Below are 11,254 nucleotides of genomic sequence, written 5' to 3'. Positions count from 1 at the left end.
GACCAAAGTAGGTTATATTACCGAACAAAATTTAAATATAAAATAAAACAAAATAATATATTGTTGTGCTAATTATTTTACATGTTATGATCCGTTGCAAAGTTATAGATATCTCTATAGAAATGAATTTGATTAATTACTCCAATAACTGTTATAAGCATTGATGGAGAAATCAATTTAATTAGGAAAATTATTTGTGAAAAAGAATCTATTTATGGCTTAAATTTAAAAATTTGTTGGATAAAACAGACACTACAATTAGCAGTATGATATTCTCTATAAAATATGTTTAATATTTTGAATTGATGTTTTTTTAAAAAAGTATAAAATTATTACATTATTTTTTTTCTGTTCATGTGATCATTATGTGTCTCTCCTTTGTTTAAACCCTTTCTTCTTATAATCTCTCATAGAGATTTAGTTATCAGTTTTATTAGTAAGAATAGTTAGGATGTGATTTAATCGTAAAAAGGTTAATAAAAAAACAGAATTAATCAAAATCTCTAATTATTAAGTGTTTCGTAAAAGAAAATTTTGTACTCATGTAATCATTATTAACCGTATAAATGTAATCATCACTAAAAATTTAAAAATTTTGAACTCCTTAAATCTTGTAATTTTCTTTTCACTATACGCATCATAATCATCATGATTTTAAAAGTTACAATTTTTTTGACTTCATATTATTTGTTCAAAATCTGCAATGTACATACGATAATCTTATATTTTATTATTTGAAATATACATTTAAAATAAAGTGTGCCAGAAGGCATTTAATTCTCAGATAAACGCATGTCTTTCGTTTACTTCTTACCCTTGCCCCCACGTGTCTTCTACGCAAGAGTATCATCTCGAGTTTTTTTTTTTTGCTTTTCTCTTCAAACATAATCAAGAAATTGCTCTATAATCAAGAATGTTTGGCAAATTCTCATGATTAATTTTGAATTCTCTTTAACCCTTGAATTTTTAGCTTCACTTTCTATCAAAAGATGAGCTTTCAGGATTTGGAAGCGCATTGAAACTACCGCAACAAAGGAAGAGAAATGAAACACATGCGGTGGTTTCCGGTATCATTAAAATCAATACCGCGGTTTCTACTTTTCAGCGGCTTGTTATTACTCTCGACACAACTAAAGGTACCCCAGAGCTTTGTATTAAATCTGTGATTGGAAAAATGATCGCCATTTGTAAAGAATAATGGGAAAATGAAACAAAGAAATTGGAGAAGATACGATGAATTTAACCTAAACGACTAACATGTATTTATAGGTAGATGTAGATCGTTTACTCGATTAGGGTAGTTTTAGGGTATATTCTCTTTAAATTAAAAATATTCTCTTTAAATTTCAGGAGTATATGGCATTATTGATCGGTAATCAAATCTTTGAATTAATTGTATGTGGGTTTGTTAGTTTAGGATAGTATTTATTGAGATTTTTGATTTAGAAATCAATTAGGTAACTCAAATTTAGGATCAGTTTTTCTAAGTATTTCTGGTAATACTAACGCTTCTATTTTGTGTTGTGGTACAGATAAAGGCAAAGTGTGATCGTGGAATCGAGACTATGAAGAGGAGGATGTTCTAGAGGCTTGGTTGATTGCTCTGTATCTCTGATAAGATGCTAGAGTGGAATTTAATTTTCTAGAACGAATGTTAGGTTGCTGGTTTTATGACTTTGATTTATGTTTTGGATTGTTATTAGAATTGTTTTGTGTTATCCGTTGTTGATTGATTGAGGGTTAGGTTGCTAGTGAGTATATGATAACTAGTTATTATGATATTAAAAAAAGAACGGGTTGGGTTGTTTTATTTTGCGTGAGTGATATTGTTGAAAATGTTGCTAGCTAGAAAATTACTTTAATATAAAAACTAGATGTTCATACGTCAATTTCAATTGCATTAGTGATTAATAAGAAAACTAGAAATTATAATGATCGAATTATCAAAACATGACACTTCAAATGAGAAAAAGAACAAAAATAAAAGAAAAGAAAACTCGCTGCGTAGCGCGAATAATCACCTAGTATAGTATAAATAATATGTATTAATATATATATAGCATCAAATTAATATATAAACAAATATAATTTAAAATATAAATAATTAAATATTATACTAAAACAAAACAAAAAATTCATATAATTTATTATAATTTTGATTTTGACATCAATTTTTCTAAAATGATAGAAATATTTTACATGAGTTTTGATAAATGATACAGATGTTTTTATCAGTTTAGTAAAAATGATGTAAAATTTTTAACATTTTTTATAAGTGATGTAACTAAACGTTGATTCCGCTAATTGAAGCTAACATTTAGTTCAATTGATGCAAATTATTTGCATCAATAAAATATAAATAATTTATTTTAACGATGCAAATTATTTAACATCATTTAAATGTGATACAAATATATAAAATATATGATGTAAAACAATCTTTTTGTAGTGTATTGGTAAAATTGTCAATATTACAGATACATATAATATTATAGGGTAATGGTTAGAATGGTTAGTCAGTTAATTAAAGTTTTTTTTGTTACTTCTGCCCAGTTCCATTAATTTTATGTTTTTTTGTTTGTAAGAAAAAAAAATGAATTCCTCAAAATACCACATTTTAAGTTTTTTTTTCCAAAAATACAAAAAAAAAATATTCAAAAAAATTAGATCTTTTATAGGTTTCAAAATTAATTTTAAATTGAGTTTGGAGTTCATCAAGTTAATTTAAAAATTGGTATTAAGTCAAGTAATACACAATGAATTTGTGGGAAAGGAAGAAAACATAATTAATTTATTTTTCCTTTCATTATGGAGAAAAAAAAGAAAGAAATAAAGAAAGAAAGAAAGAAAGAAAGAAAGAAAGAAAGAAAGAATATTTTTAGAAGAATGATGTAAACATAATTAACTAAACCCTAAACGCTTTGCCAAATATAAAAATAGGGAGTAGATTTGTTTCGCCATTCGTCATTCGTGCGCATGATGATGATGAAATAAAGCCTACCATCCTCGAGTACCTTAACCTTAGGCTTTGCACTTCTACTCAACATTTCTCACTTTCTTAACTTTCGGATGATTCACATCTCTCTATCTTCTAGAGTTTTCAATCCATTTACTAGACTCGAACTTGGGATATCGAAAAGACAATGTATCTTTTGTTTCAACCAATTGAGTTGGGTTAGTCAAAAGAAATTAAAGGTTGTTACTTAATTAGGTTAAGGTTTAATAATCATATAGAATATCTATTTTACAGCTCATAAATGAGGTTCGTCAAAGTAAGAAAGGTTGCTGAAGGTGGATTGGTCTTTAGTGTTTAACAGCCAAACATGATTAAATTGCTGTCATTAACTATTTAGGACCATCACGTAATCTTTATTGATTTTGTATATATCCAACCTTACGTTTTGTCTAAAACCATCTCGGATTATTAGAAAATAAACGTAGCTTAATGTGTTTGTGGTCCTCCTATTAATGTTTCTTGTGGCTTACAAAATTTACCCAAGCTTCCAAACTTATTAACATTATCTGGTATAGAAATAGAAACATTGTCCAAAATTTACAATTGACAATCTCCCCCTAAAATGTTTCATACAATATCCTACAACTTACAAGCTTGGATAATGATTTATCACCATATTCATGAAATTCTAAGTCCTTTATCATCATCCTTAATCACTTTATCTTGCAACGAAACGAAACAAAATAAAACAAAACAGGAAAATTATATTTTTATTCTTCTCGTTCAGTAATACGGTTTTTTAGAATTTGTATTAAACTATTTGACAACACTTTTTCACAGGAATTATTAGAAAATCCACTCAAATACACAAAACACAAGTATATATTTTTTTTTTATATTTTTTAAAAAATATATTTATCTTGTATTTCAAATATCTATGTTTATACCATCTTCAATCATTTTTGTGTGTCTTGTCTCCTCCACTAACTTTTCTGGTCTTGTGTCAAATAAGGTCTATAATTAGTGTTACCATTTTCCGAACTATGAATTATAATTCGTATTTTTATATCATTCAAAAATGTCATCAATCATGATTTTTTTTTTAATTTGAATTTGAGTTTAAGTTGTGTTGATTAATGACTGAATTAAATTTTTGAATTATTTTTTTTTGTAAAATTTTCAAATCAAAACATAACTCAAAATCATAGAAATTCCCATGAGTTAAGGTGTGGTAAGTTGAGTTACTTTTTTAATTAATATTTTGAAAATTCAGTTATATAATTTTTTTTTGAAAATGGTTTGAATAGAAAAACAAATTTTACTGTCTTTACTTTATTTTATGATATTATTGATTTTATTCTTATTTGAAATAAAAATAGGTGTAGATTAAAAATGATAAGATTGTAAAATATTATGGAATTTACATCGTTATTTTTATAATTAACTTTGCTACAAAAAACAATTAATTAACCATGTGTAAATTAATATTATTTTATTATTTATATGTTTATTGACTTTATTAACTAATACGTTTTTAATAACTGTTATTATTATTCTTATTAGTTTTATATTAAATTTTGCTTAAATAATACATAGAGCAACAATTTTTTTAAAATGTTACCAATCAGTTATCATACTGTCAAATCTTTGAAATGAAATGTATTCCGAGGTTAGTAGAATTTTCTAGTTTCTTCGTATCCAGACAACTTTTCGATGACGTTAACTCTGGACTCAAAAGACAGAAATCATCTATTAGATACACGAAATCTACATAACGCTAGGCCGGTGATATAAAGCGAATTATCCTAAAGATTAGCCTGATAATGACTATACCGTTATGATATATAATAATAACTAGGGATAATCCATGCTACAGCAAGGATTATATTTATTTTTAGTAATTTGTTTTTTTTTAATTTTCTTTTTTTTTGCTACAGACAGATAATTTTCCTTTTTCTTGGATCATAGACATCTTGGAGGGATAGCTATAACCTCAAATATACAAATAAACATAAATATACAAATCTATACACTATATAACCCCAAATATACAAATAAACAATATATAAACAAAGAAAATAAGTCAAAATAAAAAACTACATTAGATAAATACAAATTACAAAAAAGTAACTAACAAAATATATAATCTTGTGCTGTAGCAATAATAATAATAATTTGTGTTTATGAATGTTTAATATCCAAAGTAAACAATAAGAGAAGAAAATAATGAAAAATAGTAACATTAGACATGACTTATAAACTGATGGAGGTATCATACTCCTTCTTTAACCCTATCAACCATTTATTGTATTTAACATGTAGACCAAAATAGAATAAATATAGAGTTATTAGTATAGATATTTTTCAAAAAAAATTATGATATACCAAAAATTTAGGAAGTAATTACCATTCCTTTTCCTAAGGGAGATTTTGGAAAACTTCTTTAAAAACAACATTGGTTGTCGTTGTTTGAGGTTTTTGGAAAACATATTTCTCGTAGCAAGTATACTATCAAACGATGTGAATGATAGGTAGTGATCATCAGATACATTATCAGAAGAAAAAATTGTGGTACCATATCTAGTACTGATCTTATACTTTATAAGAGAAGGACGCAAGTAGGCTGGACATAGATTCAAACCAAAAGTTGATATAATTTTCCAAGTTCCAGACTCCAAATCAGTTTCAAACTTCTTGATATGATCCTTTCTCACAGTAGCTCCTATTTTGTCACCCTATATAAACAAAAAAAAACACAGTTAGAATGAATTGATATTAATCGATTAGTAAAGGAATATTAAATTGATAGTTAAAATGCATACTGTTTCGTCAGCCTGAATTAGTTCAATTGATTCACCAAGTTTAGCGGTATTCATTCTCCAACTATGGAGAATTTTAACTTCAATACGCCAAGCATTTTTGTATGGTTTCAGATCTTTCAATGGAGTGTATGAAAGGGGGAGAGCCATCATTTTGTTAAACGAATTTAAAATGTCTTCTTTTAGTATAATATTTCAATAGGAAGCTCTTAATATAGTTATAGTCAAATTAGGTAGATTTATGTTATCACTTAGAAGTTAAGATTTGATATTTCTAATATACGCAAAATAGATTTACTTCCTTGATTCGTTACAACTGACAGATGAATATTCCTTTTCAAATTTTATCGTAAAAGATTAGAGAAAAATTATAATCTCGGAAATCAAGCAATGTAGTAAGATTTGGTAAGATGAATATTCATTTTCAAAGATTTGAACTGAATCACAAAATATTTCTTTTGAAAGATTATACTGAAAGATTATTTGTTAAGATCAATCTCGGTAATTAAGCAATTATCATAATTTTTGGTAATTAACATATATGGTTTTAATTTAGATACCTTAAAGGACAATGAAGTCCGAGTGTTTGCCTCTAACGAATAACTCTGTTTGGTAACGGAAATAACTATTCTTGAACCAAATCAAAAACATGATCCGAATATTATAAACATGGAGTACAAACAGATTCGCGAATTTTATTTCTTCTGTTTCGGGGTCATACAGGATCCGCATCCCAACCAGGTGGATATTTAGTGGTCGACTGAAGGGTATAATGGTCATTAGGAAAAATTGTAACTATAGGTTAATTTAATTAAATTAAATGATTCTCTAATCATTTTTAATGAAAAACCTATCAAAACAAAGTCATATTCCAGTTTGAGTTTAGTGAGTACTTCAATTTTAATAGAGTAGATTATGGTCTCTCATGTGATTTTTACTATGTTACATAATGTTCTTTCCAGATAAAAAGTTTGTTCTTCTGGTAACATTATTGTTTATGTTTTTTTATAATTATTAATACATTTACTCTATTTGGTCTAACATAACGTAACCATGTCGAGAACAAATATGTCCTGATAATCTCGTCTCTTCTTCCCAAAAGGCCAAAACTTAAAAGAATACGAAAATAGATTCATTTGGTGAAAAGATTTGTTTTGAATAATTATATAATAAGTTTATATTCCCATGATTGTAGATATATAATTAAATAAGGTAATTTTTTCGTCCTCGCACTCGGAATCATTCTAATGTCTACACTGTTAGGTTTAAGATGCACCTACGAGTTAACCACAAAAAGGAAATAATTCCAGCTTATGAATTAATTTCGTTAAAAATAGTTTTTTTTTAAGTAAGAGATAACGTTATCTATATCTAGAATATAGATTTATACTAAGCACTTTTTATGAAAGTGCGAGTAAATCGATCAACTTGTTATTAATATATTCTTGATGAGAATCATTCTTTTGATGGATGATTTAGAGAAAGTGAAACATGTTTTTATCAAAAATTTAGAAATAGTAATACTGTCTGTTTTTTGAACTGATTGTTCAACCAAATAGCATAGTAATGGTGAATAAAAGTTTCGGAAAACGACATGTGAGGAATATGTCTACCTCCAAAAACTTAAACATCTTGTCATACGCAAAAATTTATTAAACAAGATTTGAGAATCATTTTACTAACATAAAAAGCATACTTATAGTTCGTTCCAAGTATTTTGTATTATCAGGATTCAGGGCAAACGTAACCACAATAACCATTCGTACGTTCATAACTTTTCAAGCTCTTCAATTCGTAGATATTGGACTATATGGTGTTGGTAAACTGCCTGATGAATTTTCATTCGTCTACATCCATCAAGATTTCAATTTTTACTATAATATAAAAACTTAGTCCTCGTACATATATATGCTTTTAGTTATTCAAAGAAAAGAATCATGTCCTTAATTACTTGTTACTTTGTAGCATTTATAGCATATCTTGTAAGAGCAGATGGTGGAGAATAATGGAGAAAAAGGTCCAACAATAATTGATTAAAAATTCGGACAGCAAATCTCGAATGGATTATGTAAATCCTTGGGAATCATTCTATTTAAAGTATACTTACTTAGTTCGTAAACTATACGACCCAAGTGCTTTTTTTTTTTTTTTAAAAACTTATTATCCAGGTTCAAGACAAACATATATAGCCGCAATAACTATACGTTATATAATAAAGAAAAAGTTAGAAGATGTATGTGGAATAGCAACAAAAATGAAACTCTAAAAAATATCCTCATATTATAATACTCTAGTGAAACTCTTAATCATCATCTATATAGAAAAATAAAATAGAATAATGAATACAGTTGTTAGGGACCCAAAAACGCTTCTTGGTTTAATTAAGTCTCTTACTAGAAAATTTTGCTACAATTATTTTTTTTTGGCTGGAGGCTTTCGGAGAAAGTTAGTGTATATCCTTTATACTATAAAACATAAGTCACATGTCCAATAAAAATATGTCACATAAAATTTGTTTTCAATTTTTAAAATTAACTAAAATTAGTAAAAAATATATTCTCTACTTAAAAAAAATATAACTAACTTTCTCAGATTTTTTTTACATATTTAATAAAAAGTTATGAAACAAAAATCAGAAAATCCCTAAATTATCTCCTACACTACACCACTATTTTTCAAACTGGCATATCTTCCTCTTTAAAAATGAAAATCTAATTCACATTGTATCTTCCCCTTTCCATTAATTTTTTTCTCTCATATACATCGATTAAAAATTGTGTTGGAAAAAAATACTAATTGATCCAAGCTTATTAATTTTTTTTCATCTTAGATTCACTTCTTTCATTTCAGATTTATTGTCTTTCTTTTTTCTTTTAATTTCAGATTTTTTCTTCTGAGTTTTATTTACCTATCTTCTCTTTATTTCAGATTCATAGTTCATTGTGTATTGAACAACACAAAAGAAAGCTACCTGTGTATCTCCAAAATTTGTTTACTGTACGTATAAGAAGAGCTGTAATTTTTTTTTTTTTATGTTTTTATTATAAAACTCAGTTATATGTTATCGTTCATTATTGTACTAATTTAAAGAATTTGATTTATTGTTGCCTCAAACAATACTAAATTAATGTTTTCTTATCATTCTTAGAAGGCAGATTCATCAAAATTTAATATTTGTTATTAGGGAAGTCATAACTCAAAAAACCAATGGTAATGGACGGGCATAATACTAGTATTTTTATAACTAAGGTAATTTTTTTTAAAGTACATTCTCACATGCCAATTGCACATTTAGATTATTAGATGGGAAAAAAACATATCGAGTCCATTGACTTCACTATAACCAAGCTAGTGTCACAACCAAGGTTATTCCATAGTCGGCACTTCATACTTGGTATATGTGTATCCTTAAAAAAAAAAATATATACAGTTCTCTATGCATGGGTTGGTATGTATATGGTTTCTGTAACTTTATTCTAATTTGTGGGATTTGTTCCATAGTTAAAGCTATGAGAACAACAATGATTTACCGAAGTTCTAGAAGCTTATCGCAAGTACACATCCTTGCACTTTCAACTTAAGATAAGAACAACAATGTTACAATTTAAAATTATTTTAGCAGAATCGTGCAAACTTTATCTTCGATCGACAACAAATTAAAAAGTCGCTAAAAAGGAAGAAATTTATAAAACATATTATACAGTTAACACAAAAGAATACGATGATTCATTTGATCAAAGTACTTGCCAAGTTGCATCTCACGCGGAAACGTTGGATTATTATATTTTTCTTGTACGATTCTAAAATAGTTGGGGTATCCTCTATTTTCTTTTTTTTTTGGAGTTAAATTGTCACTTATAATCATATAATCATTTTTCATTTTTTACTTCTTTTGTAATTATTTTTATTTTTCACATCTCTTACTACGTCTAGTACTATACATTTCGGGTACCAAAATATTCATGTTAACAGAGATTACAAATTACGTAACGTATATTTAAAACTGTGACTCTAAGTTTACCCAAAAAGATATGAGAGAAGTAGTTTGAGTAATATACCGGTATATGTATCAAAAACTTTTGTGTCATTCGAAGTTTAGTATTCACCAAATCGAGCAACTATTCTCGAGGAATTTTGGATGATTAAATTTCTGATACAAACCATGACCGTCTTTTATCATGCATATGCAATTTGAACACTAGTTCCACTTAAGTTATCAAAAAATTCATATAAATAATTATATATATAATTTAGATAAACACATAACCGAGACGTCTCTAAACATTTACAAATTACACATCAAATATGTCAAATTTTTTCACACATAACACATAACCTACAAATAATTTGAGACAAATCTGGTGTGTGAAAAGAAAGAAACGTTTTTTTTTTATCCTGATAAGACATCTACTATAAGAAACATTTCTTGATTAATTGTCGTATCTTAGCAAAATCACATGCTTAGCTGCTAAACATGTCTTTGCAGTACAAAAGTGATAAATAATACCCGTACGAAACACGGAGTTCAGATGATCTTCCAACGACAAATTTTTATTAGCAGATGATTCAATCATTTTTGGGGATTAAAAAAGTGATTAGTGTCTAATCACTCAATTAAAAATTGTTTGTGTGTAATCGGTGAATGATATTGCTGACGTCTTACACGCACGCCTTTGTGTCTCATGTAGTCTTTGAGCCGTTGAGGTACTTTCACCTCTACAACTCATTAATTTGCTGTTCCATTTTTAAATTTGATTAAACGAAATAATTTAAACGTTAAAAGTATTTTAATCAGATCTGCATTTCAAACAAAATCTGAATAAAGTACTTTTAATAAGAAATTTGCAGACCCTTAGAATAGAGAGAGTCTCTACACTACGGGGTTCAAACATATATATCAACTTTTACCAAAAAAAAAACATATATATCAATACAAAAACTGTTGTAGATCATGTATGATTTTGAACTATTGAAAAAGGCATATACTATATGCATCCAGAATATGCATGATGCATCTAAGTACTGGTGATCTCAAGATCATGCGATGGATGATGTTTCCTCGTATGTAAAATAGTTCTACCATTCTTTGAGTTTGTATATAATTGTAGTGTACGCGAAAACACTTAAATTTAATTTGATTTTTATATCATATTTATTTTACCATTATTTTGACATAATCTGAAATTAGACGTGAATAGTTAACCCAAAAAAAAATTATACTTATGACAAAGCCACTCATATATGGTCTTCCGATCAGCATGTGATCTCATTCTCAGTTTTAGTTTGAACATCGAAATGTCTTTGGCTTAATCAGTTTTAGTCCTGAGAGACTCAAAATATATCCAATCAGTTTTAGTGATTATTAATTAAGTAATGATTTGATGATGTGCCTTATTTTGGCATTAAAAAGTTTTTTTTTTTTGGGGTTTTAACAGAAAAGATTTATTGGTATCTATATGGAAAATGAACGAAAAAATCT

General features: G+C 27.2%; 1 long non-coding RNA gene across 1 annotated transcript; it reads left to right on the top strand.

The window, feature by feature from the left end:
• Nucleotides 1–919: 919 nt before the first annotated feature.
• LOC147949813 (uncharacterized) lies at nt 920–1,733 on the top strand. The gene is made up of 2 exons (XR_015561374.1): nt 920–1,136; nt 1,533–1,733. It is a non-coding gene; the product is annotated as an uncharacterized LOC147949813 (long non-coding RNA).
• The last annotated feature ends 9,521 nt before the right edge of the window (nt 1,734–11,254 follow it).

The sequence above is a fragment of the Camelina sativa genome, chromosome 1, assembly GCF_030686135.1.
Source record: "Camelina sativa cultivar CO46 ecotype springtype chromosome 1, ASM3068613v1".
Classification (NCBI taxonomy): Eukaryota; Viridiplantae; Streptophyta; class Magnoliopsida; order Brassicales; family Brassicaceae; genus Camelina; species Camelina sativa.
The sequence above is the reverse complement of the archived record's forward strand: the minus strand, read 5'-3'. Positions and strand labels throughout refer to the sequence as shown.